The sequence below is a fragment of the Saccostrea cucullata genome, unplaced genomic scaffold, assembly GCF_032062105.1.
Source record: "Saccostrea cucullata isolate Sc308-1 unplaced genomic scaffold, CSIRO_AGI_Scuc_v1 ctg10227, whole genome shotgun sequence".
Classification (NCBI taxonomy): domain Eukaryota; kingdom Metazoa; phylum Mollusca; class Bivalvia; order Ostreida; family Ostreidae; genus Saccostrea; species Saccostrea cuccullata.
Window position 1 is genome coordinate 2,740 of NW_026924516.1, and position 19,667 is coordinate 22,406.

At 30.4% G+C, this 19,667-nt stretch overlaps 1 long non-coding RNA gene across 1 annotated transcript; it reads left to right on the forward strand.

Moving 5' to 3' along the window:
* Positions 1-304: 304 nt before the first annotated feature.
* LOC134266620 (uncharacterized) lies at positions 305-7,599 on the forward strand. The gene is made up of 9 exons (XR_009992009.1): positions 305-348; positions 480-571; positions 1,286-1,397; positions 2,593-2,755; positions 4,300-4,312; positions 5,330-5,440; positions 5,756-5,816; positions 6,060-6,134; positions 6,303-7,599. It is a non-coding gene; the product is annotated as an uncharacterized LOC134266620 (long non-coding RNA).
* The last annotated feature ends 12,068 nt before the right edge of the window (positions 7,600-19,667 follow it).

A 19,667-nucleotide genomic window follows, 5' to 3' on the forward strand; every position in this document is an offset into this window, starting at 1 on the left:
TTCTGTCTTTTTCCATCTGCAAACAGGGCTACCCTCAAATCCACGTATTTTTAGTTTGTTTATAAATACCTCAAGTGCAACACAGGAAGCAGCCACCTATGTCCTGAAAAAAAATAGTTCCTGTCAGAAACCTTTCTTTATTCTCAAAGTACAATTTACAATTTACGAGGCACAAGTACCAAAGTTGTAAAAATGGCTTGAAAGAAAATAGAAAATCCTCTCAAAAGAAAGGGAAAATCAATTTTATATGTATTGATCTATATTTGACGAAGTTCATTTTGATTGGTCAATTACCTGTGTGTTACCTTTCAGTTCACGCCATTTTGTATTTTGCATTTAAAGTTCGTTGTAGGTCATTATGATAGTTTAAGTAGTTTTGCACTGTTTTTCTAGCGTAATCTGATCCTAATCCTGTTTTAGTTTTAGATCTAACTGTCATTTGATGAAAATGTCATTTTCAATTCTATATTGTGTTGCAGGTTCTGTGTATTCTATAACCAAAGAGCTCTCTACTTGACGAAGTACATACAGAGCAACGAAACATACAGTGTTAGCGTGATTCCAACTGTTAGTAAGTTAAAACAAACATTTTAGATATAAAATACAGCTCATAAACAATGAACTGTATTTAAAGTTCATAAACAATAGAAAATAAACATTACCATATTTCATTAAAAGTAAAGGGTGTTAAGAAAATTCACTCCCCTTTTTTCTTTCATTTTCAAAAAATAAATACGACGAGAAGATATTTACAAGATGTGATATTTCATGTTAACAGAGTCCATTCTTGCTACTTATAAGGTTTTACCTGACTTTTGTTGAATAAATAAGGAGAGGGCAAATATTAAAACATATGATGTATGTGCAGAAAAATTAGAAATGGCGCATATTTGTTACATATATTAAGCACACAAGTCAATACAGATTTTTAAATACTATGCAAAAATTATCAAGTCGGTGAAAAATTTCAAAATGTCTAACCTATCTATTTAAAAAATTGATCTATCGTTTTTATTCCTTCGCTCATCAGCTTGTCTGATACAAGATAAGCTAAGAAGAAACAAATTAATTTATCCTTCATTTTCACTCAAATTGACCAACATTTCTATCATTTGGGTGTATTAAAAATTTTATAGATATTTTTATATTGATGAAAACTCTTATTTTGTCTTGCTATAAATGAATTGTTTTCATACTTGAAAATTCGCTCTTAATTAAGGTAAGCAATACTTTGACATTTTTGAAAATATGTCATCATGGAACAAACTTTCTTAACACCCTTTAGATAACATCAATACTGTGAGAAAACGGGCAAAAGAGGGACATCAGAAATGAATTTTGTGGAATCTACAACACTCCTCGCACTCATTCTTTGGTTTTCCAGAGTTGCATCGGTGGTCAGTATATACATATATATCTCTTAAAAAAATTCTGCCAAATTGAAAAGTAAATGTTGCTTAGTTACTGAGATGAAAACGGTAACATTGAAATAGAAATAAAGAAATGTTTAGTTTCCTCTTAAGTTTATAGATGATCTTTATAGAAAATGTGTTTCTCTTAATGCTATGAGAATGGTTACTGTTTGTTATCGTCTAATTTTATGTTTGCCCCTTTGAAAGTTATAGATGTATTTTATCAGAGATTAATTGAAATTTAACAAATGTTTAACTAAAGTCTCATTACTACATTTCAGAAGTGAAATGTTGTCATTTTTTAATAAAAGAGAGGGAGAATATCAACGCAATATTTTATCACAATTTTAAAAGAATGTGAGAAGTGTGAAAAAACTGGCATTTCCTTCACTCACTTTTCCTTCACTTCAGGAACAGGGTTGTAAAATACTCCCTGGCCTGTTAAAGGATAGGGTAAATCAACCTTAAAAAATCAATGTTTATTTTTTTACTTTAATATTTTTGTAAAACACCTTTATAAAATATTTCTTCACATTTTTTTTAAAATACCACAAAATTCATACCTGCCCCACTTGTGAAATATATGCCATATCCAACTTCAAAACATAGTACATCCTCAATGAATTTAGCCTTTTAAAATCTATTAAGATTTTTTTTTCTTTTTTTCATTTTGACGGAATCCAAGATCCATATTTCTATCTAGCGTGCAGAGAAAGAAGCACGTTGTAATAATCTGGATAAGTGTCTGTTATAACTGTTGACACACCATAAATTATTATTTGTATAATTTAAAAATAAAATGGATAAATAAAGGTAACCTTCACTCAAAAGAGACTCTTTAAGAATGGCTTGCTAAATAGTGGTTTCTTATTTGAAAAGTTAAACTGATTTCATCATGTAGTTATTTAAAACAGAATTCACCAACCCGTCTACTTCAATGCAACAAGATATCAAGATCAAACATACTGAATGAAAGGGCTGATAATAATATTTGCTTTAGCGAGTTATAAAGAAAAGACCCAAAACCATTCACTATGAACATTTTTACATTTAAAAAAAGAGATGAAATAATGGATGTAAAATTTCAGTATTTGTTTCATGTCTATAGACTTGAGGGTTTAACACATGGTATAAGGTATTTTGATTAGGGTGAAATAAGTGACAAAGCACATTCTTTCAGCCTGAAGTAGACAAAGATGACTTTAAAGTATTACCTCGAGGTCAGAAGTGCCCAAGTGAAGGAACAATGGGATGTAAACCTTCACAGATAGAAGTTTGTATGCCATACTACACCAAGGACAGATATGTAACCGTATGCATTGCCAGTAATCTTACAATATACTGTAAGTATTTCTGTCAAAATACATGTGATTTAGAAAAATATTAATACAGGTTTTCATATTATTTATCCTTAGTAACTAGTTTTGTAAAGAAAATTGAAAATTGTAAATTGATCCCACCTCTGATGTTTCAGAGGTCCTTGTATCCTCTGCTTCTATTTGGTATTGTTTTATGGACTTTGATATTGAATACTGTTCGTTATGTCCATATCCTTCTTGTTACTCTTGTGTCTGAGAGCAAGAAGTAATGCTGTGTAGTTTTTTTCGCCCCTTATTATTTTGCCCTCTTACACTTGCTAAAAAATTTGCCTCGTTTCAATCCAAGTTTTGTTTAAGAATTTATACTTCGTTCTTTGAATTCGCTCCGTTTTAAATTTGTCCACTTGAGACAGGGGGTGAATGGGGTAAAAATAAAACGGGGATAAAAATTTTACTGTATACAGCATTAACATTAACGATTAGCTATATGCTAACCAAATGATAAAGTAGAAGTTTCTTATGAAAGGAGCTGTGCATCTGTCGTTTGGCGTTCCTTATTAGAAAACTGGGTCAATAGGTGTAAAACGTGGTTTGAAACATATAATGAAAATTCGAGATTATACAAATATACCAACACTTAAAATTCAAATGAAAGTCTTTGAAAATACAAATAATAGAATGAGGCATTTTACATGGAATTCAACACCTTAGAAATAAAAGGAATAAATTTATGTCGTGAGTAATTCTTCCAGTGAAAGTATGCGATAATTAATTTTTCATGTATATTTAGCAAGCTACAGAATTCCTTCTCTGCAACAACTTGACACACTAAGTAATACAAAATGAAGATGGTAGTTTCATAATGTTGTACTGCTTTACAACATTTTGAAAGAAGTCTTTCTAAAGGGAAGTTGTTCTATTAAGTGCAGTACGATAAGAGTGCCACTGATTATTTTTGTTCAAGAAGGAAACATAATTAAAAAGCTATGAGTTTTTAATAACCAGCTTTACCTGACCTTTCTAGTTTCATGTTTAAACATTATAAACTTATTTCCACGTTTATATGATAATGTAAACAATAAAAGTAAGGAGGTTGCCGCAAAATGACCATAAAGCAAGGAGAACTACTTTGATATGTTAGTTGCTGCGATTGAGGTCAACATGCATTTTGTCGAACCAACATTTGGTTTCAGGGGGTCGAAAAAATGGATTTTTCTCGAGGACACAGTTAATAAATCTTTTGTTTTACCATTTGCTTTTTATCGTGCTTTGTTTTCTTTTCTTGCAATAAATGTTTTGATAATGCTGACAGTTCGTTACGTAAAAAGTGTCATACTTGTCCCATATCTTATCGATAATATTCTTCACACAACAGTCCAACAATGAGTTTTTGGAATTGTAAATCTTTTCTGTAATAAGTGATTATATAGGGAAAAATTGTAAAACTATGAAAAAATTTAATACTAGGAAATACAGAAATATTTCGTAATATCCTATTATCCAAAATATACGAGATATTTCTAATTTTTTTTAACTGAAAAAAAAAATTATCGTTTTTATCTTCATAGTATGAGAGATGAGGTAATATGTGTGTTGTGTAGTGAGAAAACATCTTTGTAGTTCTATATTTTAGCTTCACTATCATTTTAATTCAAATTTATTTTTGATACAATTATATTGTGCTATATTGTGCAAAATAATTATCTAAATTCTTTCTTTGTCAAATGCAATTTTCAAAATTTCAAAAAAGTAAAATGTTGATAAGGAAATGTTTACGCTAATGATTTAATTTTATGATTTTAAAAATATAAAAATATTGTTAAAAACAATTATTTTAAGAAAAAAATTGGTTTATTTTGTTGCTTTATATGCATTTAAAATATCGTAAGCTTTCAATATTCACACTAAAATTATATTCCTGAGCTTTCTTCTTGAGGCACATGTGAATGGATATGCATTGGAATGAATATAATTTTGAGATGGTTGTTGTGCATAATTGCAAATAAATAAATCGGTTACATGTTTATATTGGAGTAAAATTCACTTTAGTGTACATTTCTTTTGTAATGTGTAAAGTTTGCCTGAGGACGAATGACTTGTAGGTGCACGTAGTGCGGACAAACCGCCTTGTAACCATCCACTTTTAATATCTTGGTTTTATATGGATTGCTTTATTTTCTGCTTAATTATAAAATAGCTCTTTTGATAAGCTTTGATGAATTTAACCTTATAGATATTATAGGAATTAATAGATAAACACTACATTACGCTCTCTAGATTAATACACAATAATCATTAGCATTAATCAATAGGTGAATTTCTATTTTGCGTTAATTTTTATAGATAATATAAATATAACATTTCGTATGGATTTTTTAATCACAGAATTGATTGTATCGTTATTTAACGTTATTACCATAGTGATAACAAGATTTTTTGGGGCATATTTATTATTATTGTTGTAATTGTTTCTTCAACTATATTTTATTAATTTGTTTTAAAATGAATCGGAAACTTAGTAATATGATTTATTTTTCCTGCAAAAATTTTACCAAATGCCATGTTTTCGCAGTTATAATCTTTTAAATATATTTTCAGGCAGTTGCCCGTTTCTCACAAAATCTTCTAATGAAACGTTTGTTATCAATGAGAAACACTTTAAGGACTTAAAGAATTGCACCGTTATTAAACTGCAAGATTTCAAAATGTGTGAGTATTCCTGTTTTTAATTGAATGTAAAAAATGATAGAAATCTTTTGTAGATCTTTATCTATTTACATAGGGGATAACTAAAAATATAAGAAGCTGCCACATAATTATACATTTTTCTTACTATCAAAATCCCAAGTTTATTGATATTGGCCCATGCATAGAAAAGTTACAAAAATATCAACATTTATTCTAGTACATGAAATTACTATAATTTATATCTTAGAAAGTGTCATTTGGCAGAACTTTCTTATGAGGTAAAAAGTTTGAATGTAGACCAGAATATTAATTTTAAAAAGCTTTTTAAAAAATCAGATCCTCAATGTATGGCTCTGGAAGGACAGTTCGAGTCTTCATCAGGACAAAGCAATCATGGGTAAGCTTAAGATATTTTGCATTTAAACTGAAATATGTCTTTATGTTAATTAATGGATTTTTTTTAATATGTTCACACTTGTGTACCAAAGAGAGAGAGAGAGAGAGAGAGAGAGAGAATCATAACTATTGCATTTTCTGTCTTTATACTTTTGCTAGTATTAACGTCATTTCCTCCATTTATATTTTATTTTTAATTTGATTCTCCACGTTCAATTAATTTTTATCATTCTCTTTTTTAAAGTTCGACCTCGGTGCTTGTTACAGCTGCTTGTATTATTGTAGTTGCAATAAACTTTATATTATGGATAAAAGTATAGTAAGTATTATTAAGTATTAACTATTAAGTTACATACAATTTCATATTTTAAAAAAAATACAGTGTTTTCCGTTTCCTTCTTGTTGTCAGACCTTATTTGCTTTGGCATTACTTTACTATCTAGTAAAATATTTTTAAAGTACTAAAACATTTTTGTATATTTAATAGGGAATCAGAACTCTACGGATTTCACTGGATTTCATGAAGTCATTCATCGATTAATTTCTAGTAGTGTCGCTTCCTCACTGATTCAGGAACATTTGAATATAAAATAGCAGAATATCTTACATATCGGATCACATTTTGTTTGTCGTATTCTATCTGTTCGTCTGTCTAGCTGTATGACATTGAAATTCTCCACTAGACCAATTTGAACGTTTTGAGTGTTTTACAAGTACATATTTAGAAGTAAATCATTTTAAAAAAAATTGAGATGAGCAGTGACATCATTAGTTCTATTGATGCTCAACTATCATTTGGCAACGAAAAAATTCATACATTTTAGTTTTAAAAATTGATGTTTGTATATCTTTATATGGAACTCTTCGAAAGGAGGTCGAAATAGTATGAAAATGGTCACCCCAAGCCTCTTTAAACCCACCTTTATTTGTAATATAACCCACCTTTATGTGAACACTGAAATACTTAACTGATTGTTTCTTGCTTTGTGTATTTTCATTGTCTATCATTAAATCATATTTGCATTTTAACTTCGTGTTAATGGGTAAGCTTGCTTCATCAAAACACTAGAGCTAAATAAGTTACTTAATTTGATAAACATGAACACTTGTCTTTTATTAATGATTTGTTTTTGTTTAAATATTCTAGTGAACACGAAATAAAAGAAACCACAGAGCCTTCCACCTGTGTTTACTATTTTTATGACTTTAATGACTAAAGATTAACTGACTTTAGATATTAAGGGCAGATTAACAACATAAATGTATGACAAACGTGATGATTTCAGCTTTTCAATTATCAACTTCTCTTATTTTGTAAATATATGTGGCTATCTCAGGTATGCATATGGTGGTAATTTCTTCTAACCTTATTCTTTTCTAAAGAGCATGCTAATTGTTAAACGAAGGCAGATTAGTGACACATATTTTTTTCACACAACTTACATAACATTATATAAATATATCAAGTTTCAGAAGCCAAAGTCTGTTTTGAGAGAGAGAGAGAAAGAGAGAGAGAGGGGCATGCTCTTGAGGATCTTACGAAATCATGACCCCCAAACGAGACTGCTGATATTCTTGTTTCATAAACTTGTTTGTCAATAATTTACCTCGTTTTAGATATTTTTCATAGGTAGAGCAAGCTCTTGCGTATGGAAACAATTGAGAAATATTAACTCCGTGCAGGTGATGAAGGTATATTGCTGCATAATTAAGAGAAGTTGACGGTTGAAAAGTTAAAGTCATTACGTTTATCATAAAAATTGGTTGTTAAATTACCATGAATGTCTTTTTCAAATAGCATATGACGAGTTGTCAGCAACATCAAACTTTTTCATTAGTTTTTATAAAATTATCCAGGACTTGAAAATATTTGTTCAAAATTTATTCTTTAAAGTTTTTAAGAAGTTTGTCGAATAATCAATTCCACAACTTAAACATTTGCTCCAATTAAATTTAAGGATGGGGTGTTCCATCCCCCAATTTGTAAAAACGAGATGCCATATTGAAAAATACATTCATACTACAAAAGGCTTTTTTTTTCTCATTTTCAAACCCCAATATCAAATACACTTTAGAGAAATTTGGAATTTACATAAAAATACATGTTTTTTTAATTAAGGTAAGAATAATGTTTTAATAGCTTTTATTTTCCCTATGGGTGTTCTGGTTCATAATTTAATTGTAGTACCTTATCCATTTCTAGACCAAAATGAATTCCAAAAATAGTAAATTTGGTAGTTTCCCACATACTATGATAATTTGGCATGCAGTAGAATTTCATTCATAATTTTTTTGGAATTTATCCAAAGTTTGTGTGTTTGGCATATTGAACATAATCAATGCCCAGACATTTTTGAAATCTATTTAGAGTTTCAAATATTTCTTTGAGAGCCGGGGATCTTTACAACGATGGAAAAGGATTGATGTAGCATCAGTTTACTGAGAATTTTTTTCAATATTGTTTATAATTATATCTTTAATATTTTTGTTTTATCTAATTTGGATTGCTGAAATTTTGCACTAATAATGAATATATATGGTGGCAAAGGGTGACCGTCTTGTCTGCAATCTCTTTGAATGTTAATTCTATCAGAAAAGTTATCTCCTTTGGTTGAATGCACTGTCTGTTTTAAAGAAAGATGCCCACTTCTTTATTAAGGGACGAAAGTTAGAACAAGGAAGTGCGCCTTGTATAAAGCGCCATGATAGAGTGTTAAAGGTTTTTTCAAAGTCAATACGGAGGAATAATCCAGGTATATCCTTTTTCTCAGTGTAATGCGTTAAATCATAGATTAACCTTGAATTTTAAAACGGGAGATAAATACTTCATAAGCAGATGTTTATGCTATATTACTCTAAAAATAATTGAAGTTGAGGTCGAAAAAGAGGAAATTTTAAAGTTTGACACTAAGATAGGCTTTTAAAAAGCATCTTGAAACTCGTCTTTATAGGGAATCGTTTGGTGGAATATCTGTTTTTGGTGTGTCTAATATTGACCGTTTTTATTAATCTTTAAATATCTATGACTGAAACTGATCATTTTAATTTTCTGGTATTTCTTATGCTCTATTGTATTCAGTTTTTCTTTTCGAATTTAAAGACCTTATATTTATCATTATTTTTATTTTAAACTTTTGTGATGGTTATGAATACTAAATTTTATTTTCTTGTGCTATACAATTTTTATTTATCTATTCCTGATAATGTAAAAGTTCATTCTTTAACTATGCTGTACAGTGCTTTAGCGTGATTGTTTTCATTATATAAGGCGTTCTATAGATTTTGTATAATATTATTGATAATAATACTGCAACAAATAAAAGAAATTTAAAGTAAATAGAGTTACTATTACCTTAGACTTTTATGTAGGAGATGAATGGCCTTTCCCCTCTATCATATTAGATCCATTGTATCAGAGTGTAAATCAGATTTAAGCAAAATGTTTAAAGTTGAATTGCACTTCTAAGACATATTTCTGGTAAGAAAGATAAATCTTGCAAAAACGCTTTTTGGCTCAAGAACATTTGCAATGTATTTTTGATCAAGTAAGTTTACAATGTCCATTTGATAATTACGAATTGTACTCTTATTTTCTGATTAAAGTCGGGGTATACTGTCATTATCCAAGTCGTTCGCCTGTCGCACTTCTCTTACATTTCAAGCGGATGCACATCCTTTTCAAATTTGATAATGAAAATTGGTGTAGTGTATGTATGCAAAAAGAAAACTTTCACTTGTAAAAACTTGGTTTTATTCTTCCTAAAGATTATGTCTAATTTTTTTTTGCAATAAGGTTTAAGAATTGATAATATCTTGAAAGCCAATTTGGAGTCAAAACATTTTTTTCTCTAAGAAAAAAAATTCATAAACATTTCAGGTTTTGAATGTGGTAAAAATCTTGAGATTTCCTTCAATTAGGGAAAAACTGTCTTATTTTTCGATTTCTTGCAAACACGGATCTCCAAAACATCAGAGGTTGGAATAGGTGCCATGACGTAGAAAGCATCCTATGCCGAACGGTCACACCCGCCGTGTTCGCCTTGTCATGATCAGGAAATAACGGAAAAAATCCGTCGTCAATTCAATGTATAAATAATGGACTAACAATTGGTATGAAAAACGTCAGTCAGCATTTGACTCAATGATAAATTGTATTTACTGAAAAGGTCGTTGTATCAACTTATTTTCTAATTTCGTGAACAATACAGAAATGAAATCGGCATACTTTTGTTAAATATTTGATATTACGATATCTGGTATGAGCAACAGAACTCTGAAGAAGAAGGATATGGAGATAACGAACAGTATTCAATCTCTCAAAGTCCATAAAACAATACAAAATAGACGCAGAGCAAATACGGGCCCCTGAAACATCAGAGGTGGGATCAGGTGCCATGGAGGAGTAAGCATCCCTTATGTTTTATGCTACCAAAGCGGGGAAAACCGTTAATCTGTTGAGTCTTGGGAAACGAATAATTGAAAAAAGGACGTACACTGCATGCGATGAGGTGTGGACAGTTCCGTTAATCTTAAACACTTGTCAGAATTGACAGGTTGTGATACGTATTTATATGTTTGGTTTGAGATTCAGATGAAAATATGCGCAAATAAAATTCAAAATTTCTGTGACCTACAACAGTAAGGATATTTGAGTAGCTTCTATTTGTTACTTTTACAAACTTAGATAAATTACCGGGGAAAATATATCCATTGGGATAACAAAGCAGGAAAGTTTTTTGTGTTCAAGAACTGTAAATTATCTCAGAGGATGCTAGTAATGGCATACCGTAATTTGAGAACTTTTTTTCTTTAGCGCCATTTTGAATTTCCGAAACGTTAACGTTGTTGTGATGTATTCGTGCGCACGGTTTTTGTGATTGTGATTTTTGTTATTGAAAAGTGAAAGAAAGTTTCGTTTTATAAATTTAATATCATAATTAAATGATAAGAAATGAATGTAATATTTGTCATGATCAGGAAATAACGGCGGGTGTTCGTTATCTCCATATCCTTCTTTCTTTTGATCCATGTTGATGACGTTTTCAGTCCAGTATTTTTCTTTGATCCATGTTGATGAAGTTTTCAGTCCAGTTTTTTTCTTTGATACATCGATCAAAGGAAAATTATACATTCATTTCTTAAATACTTAATTTTGATCTTTCTCAGCTATTGTTTTATACTTACTGATTAAGCCATAATATGCCACAACAAGTAATTGATAATTTAGTGTACGAGGGTTGTTAGAAAAGTTCGCGGACACATTGAATTACAGAAAATCTATTGTGTACTGTGAAGTATGACCTATGTCTAAATGAATTCATACATTTTGTTTATTGGTATGTAAAACATCAGATCCATATAATACAATCTTGAAATTTTACAACTATTTTTACTATGGGGTCATGGGATTCACGGAGCAACCACTTGACGTAGGCGACGTGACAACCAGAATGCAACCCGTTAAGCTTTGTCGCAGTTCTATAAATCTTTCATTTCTTCAGATTTTTCTTATCTTTTTTCCAGTTTAAAATTGAATATCTTTATCAAGACATATTACTTTTTACTATGATGTCTTTTGTACTGATTCGGATATTATTGAGATCTTACAAAATATAAAAAAAAATTCTATGCAGTTAATCGATCAGGTATGGAAACTATGCAAAACGCTATAGGTGCAAAGCAATGTCCCTGCGTTAGGGGGTATTGAAGTATCGATCGATGGAGTTAATCATTCAAAATGTTACTCCTTCCATTTTTATGAAGCTGGGACCATTTCAAAACTTGTTCATTTGTATGTATAGGAAATTCCCGACAGCATCTTGAACATTTTAATCTCTTTTCGGACATGTTCCTGTCTGCACACATAATTTTTACGTAGTACAGTGCTCCATGACGCCCAATGACGTTGCGATTTTTTGGCTGTGTATTTACGCGTTGATCATTTATAAATGGCTATAAAACAGTCAAATACCCTCCAATTTACTGTAAACCAACTTTTATTTGCGACGACTTTATTTCGCGATTTACCAGGGGTTAACTAGTTTGCGACGATTAATTTTAGCGATTAAATATTTTTGAATCTGATGTTAATAGACACAGACACTTTCAGGACCGGTTCGAACCTCGCGAAAATTTCTCGCACGCGAATAAAAGTTGGTTTACAGTAGTTCACAATTTCTCCCCGTCATGTTTCCTGCATACTTTAGCGGCAGGTAAGATATCATAAATCTCTTTGCGCTACAATTTGCAATTCTTAATTTTGATAAAGAGTCTTTGTGATGTAAACGTGTCAAAATATAGCATGCTCCGTGAAGCAAGTTTTTATCAGAATAAAAATGCTGTTTATTATGCAATAATCACCAGAGAGCACCAAATTCTTGTATATTTATTGGAAAAAATGTTAAGAATTTATCTAGAGAGTTTGACCGGTTTCGTGGAAATAGCGCGCTCACAATAGAACTTGTCCGCGAACTTTTCTAACACCCTTCGTATATTGATTAAATTTTATTTGAGCACTGAAGGATATAACAAATCAGTTAAAGGGTGGGATTCAGGCAACATATGATTTGTTGGACCTGTAGGTGAAAATGTTGCCCCTGGCCTGCAGAAATAAATAAAAATGTATCTTGAAAATTGTGAAATTTGTGTCAAAATCAGAATCAGGCGTTCTGTGCTTTGAAAGGATTTATTGAATATTCAATAAAAGTGCATTATTTATTATCATGATAAGCAAAGGCACCTGTTCTTAAAAAGAAATTTGTTGCAATGGAGTCTGGAGTTCTAGTATTAGTAGGACTCTAGTTATTGAAGGTTTTTAATGCATTATTTGTTTCTTTTTGAAACTTTTCTTTGCTCCAGTGTTTTAGCAGATAAAGTATGATTATGATATGCAAAGATGTTTGATCCAAAATTGTGAATTCAAGGTCCATGGCTCAGGGTATGTGGTTTGGGGTTCTTTCGAATATTCTAGCATAATGCATTACTTCTTAGCCATGGATTTTCAGATAAATTAATGTACTTCGTTCAAGGTTATGATGAACAAGGGCGTCTATTCTAAACTTGTAAATTTCTTGCCCCTGGGTCAAGGACTCTGGTGTTGGATGGAACTTTGTTGAATCTAAGGATAACAACGAGTTCTCTGAAAATCTTCGTTTCTACTCCTGGGCAAATAGAAGACAATTACATTAAGTTGTAACAAGCAAGTCTATTTTACCTGACGTCTGCTATACATGGTCAGTCTATAAATTTGTATTATACTGAGAGAAGCTATTCCCCTTTTTATTCACCAATGAAAACCAATCACAGTAAACGAATGATATAAAGATGCCTGTACATTTAATAAGACGATTTTTTTATAATATGCAATTTTTACTGAAAAAAAATTATTCATTTTTTTTCATAAAAACAACTATAATGGACAATGATAAATTTAAGTTTATTGCTGAGAAGAAAAAAGCATTAGAATCAATAAGGCAACACAAGCTTATGGGGAATATGATAAGGTCAAGGGCAAAATGGACTAGTGAAGGGGAAAAACCAACAAGTTATTTTTTAAATCTTGAAAATAGACATTTTACAAATAAGATAATACCAAAAATTATTAAAAGTGAAAATAATGACGAAAGGGAAATTACAAAGCAATCTGAAATTCTAGAAGAAGTTGAAAAATTTTACAAATCATTATACTCAGTTCAAATATTAGAGAATGTTGATTTGAATCTTAAAGAATCCCTTGAAGAATGTAATGTCCCTAAATTAGATGATACTGAACGTTTGCAATTGGAAGGTGTTATTTCATATAGTGAAGCCTTATCAGTATTAAAGACAATGTCTAATAACAAAAGTCCAGGTAGTGATGGCTTCACAGCAGAATTTTTTAAAGTATTTTGGAGAAATTTGGGTCATTTTGTAGTACGCTCTTTGAATTATGGTTATGAAATAGGCGAATTTTCTTCTACACAAAAGCAAGGAATAATTACTTGTATACCAAAAGAAGGAAAAAGTAAATTTCATCTCAGCAATTGGAGACCAATATCACTGCTAAACATTATTTATAAAATTGGATCAGGATGTATAGCAAACAGATTAAAACAAGTTTTAACCAAAATAGTTAGTTCAGATCAAACAGGTTTTATACCTGGGAGATACATCGGAGAGAATACACGTCTTGTATACGATCTGATGCACTACACAGAATTGCATGATATTCCTGGAACATTAGTCATGATAGATTTTGAGAAAGCCTTCGACTCTGTGTCATGGACATTTATTCAAGAAACATTGGAATTTTTTAACTTTGGACCAAGTTTTTGTAATTGGATAAAAATTTTCCAAAATAATATAATTTCTTGTGTGTCGCAAGCAGGAATTTTATCTAACTTCTTCAAGTTAGGACGGGGCTGTAGACAGGGTGACCCAATTTCTCCTTATATATTTCTCTTATGTGCTGAGATACTGTCTATTAAAATAAGAAATAATGAGAATATCAAAGGAATTGAGATTAATGATACAGAGTATTTAATGTCACAATATGCAGATGACACAATGATAATTCTTGACGGCTTTGAAAAATCACTAAAGGCTACAATGCTAGTATTAGAAGAATTTTATAAAATGTCAGGTCTCAAAATCAATCAGTCAAAAACCCAAATTGTGTGGATTGGAAGTAAGAAGTATTCTGAGGATAGACTCTGCCCTGATCTGAAATTTCAATGGACAACAAACTTTAAACTTTTAGGCATTTATTATGATGTTGACTTAGCAAAAACTACAAAACTAAACTATGACAAGAAACTGGTCAAAATTAAGACCATCATAGAGCAATGGAAAAAGAGAAACTTAACCCCTATTGGAAGAATCACATTGATTAAATCATTACTTATATCACAGCTTAATCATTTATTTATTTCTTTACCAAACCCACCTGTAAGTTTTATAACAGATCTAACCAAATTGATCTTTAACTTTTTATGGAAATCAAATGTAGACAAAATAAAAAGAAAAGTTGTAACACAAAAGTATGCACAGGGAGGATTAAAAATGGTTAATATTGTGTCCTACATAACAGCTTTAAAATCTACATGGATAAGAAAAATAATATATAACAATAACTCAAAGTGGAAAAAATTATTGGAAAATAGTGTTGAGATTGATAAACTTTTAAATACAGGATCAGAATATTTGTCACATTTACAAGAGAATGTACAAAATAATTTCTGGAGAGATGTTTTGAAAGCTTTCCAAGAAATTCAAGAGAAAAAAGAGATAAGAAATTGGCAAGAATATGCCTGTCAACCTTTATGGCATAACAACAATTTCAAAATCGAAAATCAAGCAATATTTTACAAGTCTTGGTATGCAAAGGGAATAAAATATGTATATGATCTCTTAAATGAGAATAGTAACTTCCTAGCACTAGACAATATTCAACACAATTATGATTTGAAAATTAATCATTTAACTTATACAGGCATACGACAAGTGATACTTGCAGATTTAAAGAAGTATAACTTTTGTAGAAATGGATTTGTTCATAAACCAGATATTCCATGTAATATCAAAGTCTTTGTATTAACCAAAAAAGGATCAAAGCCTATGTGTGATATATTAAATAAATCAGTAATAAAACCTGTTGGTATGGGAAAATGGGCAAAATTTTTCACCTTGACAGATAAAACTGGAAGGAAATTTATTGTCTGCCTTTTTTAACAACCCAAAATAGTAAATTACAATGGCTTCAATACAGAATTAATCATTATATATTGACAACCAATAGTCTTATGTTTAAAATAGGTAAAACAGACTCTAACCTATGTACATGTTGTGAAGCAGAGGAAGAAACAATATTTCATTTAATTTGGCAATGTCCAGTTGTAAAAGAATTTCTAGATGGTTTTGTAAGACATTGTCATCGAAAAGACATTGTATTAAATCTAGATGGTAAAACTTTTATATTTGGTGATATAAGTAAAACAATATCATCAAAATCATTAAATATTTTGCTTATGTCAATGAAGCAATATATTTACAGATGTCAACACCTTAGCCTCTCTATCCATGGTTTTCTGAATGAATTCAAACTTATTTATAAAACTTTGAAATATACAGCTAGAGAAAGTGATAAAATAGATGAGTTTAACGCCTCCTGGCAAAAATGGCAATCCATACTCTCAGACTAATATCAATAAACCCTGAAAACTAGTTTTGCTACCTACTCTATCTATAACCCACTTTCTTTTATAACATCATCTCTTTCTCTTTCTTTCTCTTGCATTCTCTCTCTTTCTCTCTCTTTCCCCCCCCCCTCTCTCTCTCTCTCTAAAAATGAATGCTGCAATGAAATATTGTGTTCATCTTGTATGTTTGTACTGTATAGCATTGTGGAATTCAAATAAAAAAAAAATAAATAAATAAATAAATTTAAGTTTTAAAGGAAATTATGAAATATATGCATGTGTTTTCATTATATTGTGAGAAAAGATTAAGGCATCTGAAATGTTAGACTTTCTTGGTCTATTATTTATATCATGTTATCTACACGTGATTAAACAGTTAAAACCTTTTCGTAAACGACGAGAAAAATATTGAATTAGGAAACTAGACACGGCCCTTTTTTACAGAAGCAATGACTTTTAAAAAAAAAATTCTTTCTCGTTTATTTATTTTCATTCTAAAGTTGACTAAATTAATTTTTTTCAACATGTGATTGAAAATTACATAATAAGGAATCCTTGTAACATTTTTTTTGACGGCAATTAAATGCAGTCATTTTAGATACCATAAATTAGAATGCCAATATTGAATTTATGTATCTATTAAAGGTCTTTTTATTAACATATCATTTTATCTTGATTTGAATATAAAACCCGACTTGAAACATCTTGCTTTTTTATTACGATTGACTTTCAATTGTTTAATTTATTTATTTATACATGAATATCATGCAGTATATTCAAACAAAAAATTGTAACTATTTACCGACATGTGGTGGTGTCTCCATATGAGTAAATAGTTCTCGAAAGGGACTTAAAACAATATACAATGATTCATTAATTGATCGATACGATATATCCTGGTGTGCTTGAGATAAAAGAACAGTATTCAAGATTAAAAGTGCATAAAACAATACAAAATAGAAGCAATGCAGACATGGACCTCCAAAATATCAGAGTTGGGAAAAGGCGTCATGGAAGAGTGAGCATCCCCTTGTCAGCAAAAACAAATTATAATGGAGTCAAATGTTGACTGACGTTTTTAATAGAAATTTAATCAATTGTGAACATGTTAATCTCGTAATTTCACGACAAGGAGCACACGACAGAAGTGACGGTCGGCAGGGGATGATCACTTCTCCGTGGCACCTGATCCCACGTCTGATGTTTGCTCTGAGGTCTGTGTTTGTTCTGCTCCTATTTTGTAGCTTGAATTCTGTTCGTTATCTCCATATAATTCATTGCAATGAACAATGGAAGGATGTTTTTACTGTTCTTCTATTCATTCTATTTTGTTTTTCTTTCTATGCTTGTAATAAATTTCATTACAGAACAGAATACTTGCATACTGTGAACATATTTTCAAAATACAGTTAATGCAAAGTTGACCATATGAAGAACATGCACTGTAAGATGTATATATATGTAACCTATTTGATAGTAAGTATATATATTTTACATATGCAAATTCTTTTAATCAGAGAGTATAGATAAAACACATGGACAACTATGTAATTATATTCGGTTATAAGAAAATGCTCAATATTTTAAACGAAGCTATCCAATTGACAGAGGTTTATGAATCTCTCTTAATAAATCTTCAAAATGGAAAAAAAACCAATCAGTACTGACGTATCTCCATAACAATTGTTTGGTAAGGTTAAAAAAATTCAAATAAAATATTTGTATCCAAAAAATACATGTACATAACATTACGTTAAAACTGAATCTTTTAAAATATATTTTCTTTAATGAAAAAATCACTCAGCAAATAATCCTAATTCAAAACACTTTCTCATCATTCTCAAATAGTTGTTGATTGCATTTAAACGTGATACGGGATTTATATGTATCTTAACCACTTCTCAAGTTTATTTGTAACCATTCGAATTTTTGATTAAAGTTGTTTTACTTTTGGTGATTTTATATTGTTGATTATTTGAAAAGTATCTCATTCAAGTTATTCCAATGAAACGAAACGTAACAAAAAAAAAAAAAAAACATTGAAACCTAATTTGTAATTTCTTTTAACGTTTTTTATGAAAGCTTTTCAAAAAAAAAAGATTCAAATTAATATAATTATTAACTCGCAAATTAATAATGTAGGCTGGATTTCATACTTTGCTATGTTAATTTCAATAATCACGCATTCTTGAGTAAACAAAGTAAAAGTACATTTCGTAAACATTAACTTTTAAGCATCCTGATTCATATTTTTTATGCTGGTTCTAATTAAGATATAAACTTGCATGGAAAAACCAACAAAAGTTCAATGACATCAAATGCACGATTTTTCTTGGAGAAGCAATTGTTACATAATTATTACCGAAAGTTAGACAGTTTTTATGCATCAATCATTTCTATTCTTAAAATAGAAATCTGAAAGTACAAACCATTAACCCCATTATCAGTTTTTCTTTCTTCTGCCATAAAAAAGTTGTATTTAAATAATGATTTCAATTATTACTTGACCAAACGCACACACTGTATGTTCCACTTTATCAGCGTAATATTATAAATACCTTTAGACATGCCATTACATTTTACCTCTAATTGTCCGGAAATAACTTTTTGTATATTTAGATTGAAATAAACATTGAATATATTGATTGTTTTGATTCAGTGGTATATTGAGCGTCATATGTTTCATTTTAAGAACCGCCATTACAACACAATAAAACGGTATCAATGCAAAGAATAGATCTGAGGCACTCCGAATAAATTACTCATTTTACGTTTGCCGTTCGTTCACCGTTCACTTTGCGCTCGCGTTTGATCTCCCTTCGCGTAATGCGTTCGCTTTCAGATCACCGTTCATACATCGTATTCTCATTGTTCGCTCAAGATTCGTTCAGCATTCGCGCACTGTTCAAGTCTGAAAGTAGAACGTATCAGGGACTGTAGCTAAAGGAAATTAATTTTCAATGATACAAGTCTCGCAACTTCATAAAAGTCATTTCTAGTACTAGGGGCGTTTTCTGAGAGATTTAACGTATTTAAAAATGAACATTTCAGACACTCAGTGTATATACAATGCTTTCCATATTAATGTTGAACCTAACACGATGATTGACCGTGGACAAACAGTCAAGAAAGGAAAAAATCAACACTGCTTTCGAGAATCCCCCTTTCCCTTCAGTACATTTTTTCGTCAATATAAATAGAAAATTTAAAAGAGATATTAAATTCTGCTTAAATGAACAAATTATGGGAATTTGTGTTGTGCACAATTGTCAAATGTCTTCAGGAAAGCAACATTATGTCTTTGCAGAATAAGTCTCCATATCCTTCTCTCATTACTTTCTGGGAATGTCGCACAAACTGGAGTCCCTCAAACTTGTTTTGGCTTATTTATGTTGTTTAATCCAAGGGTTTACTTACAAAAAGAATATAGGGGACAACGATACGAAATTAACTACGGAGGAGAGAAGGTTTTTTGCAAGCATTTCAATTTGGTCATTTGATTTTTTCAATAAAAGTTAGAATTCTAGGAAAGGTTTACCATCATAACAAAAGCCTATTATTCGTAAAGATTGTACCTTTCCGACACAACGAGAAGAATATTGGATTAGAAAACTAGGCACGTCCTTTTCCGAAGGTTGCAATATCATTTTTTATTAATTTTTTTGTCAGTTATTAAT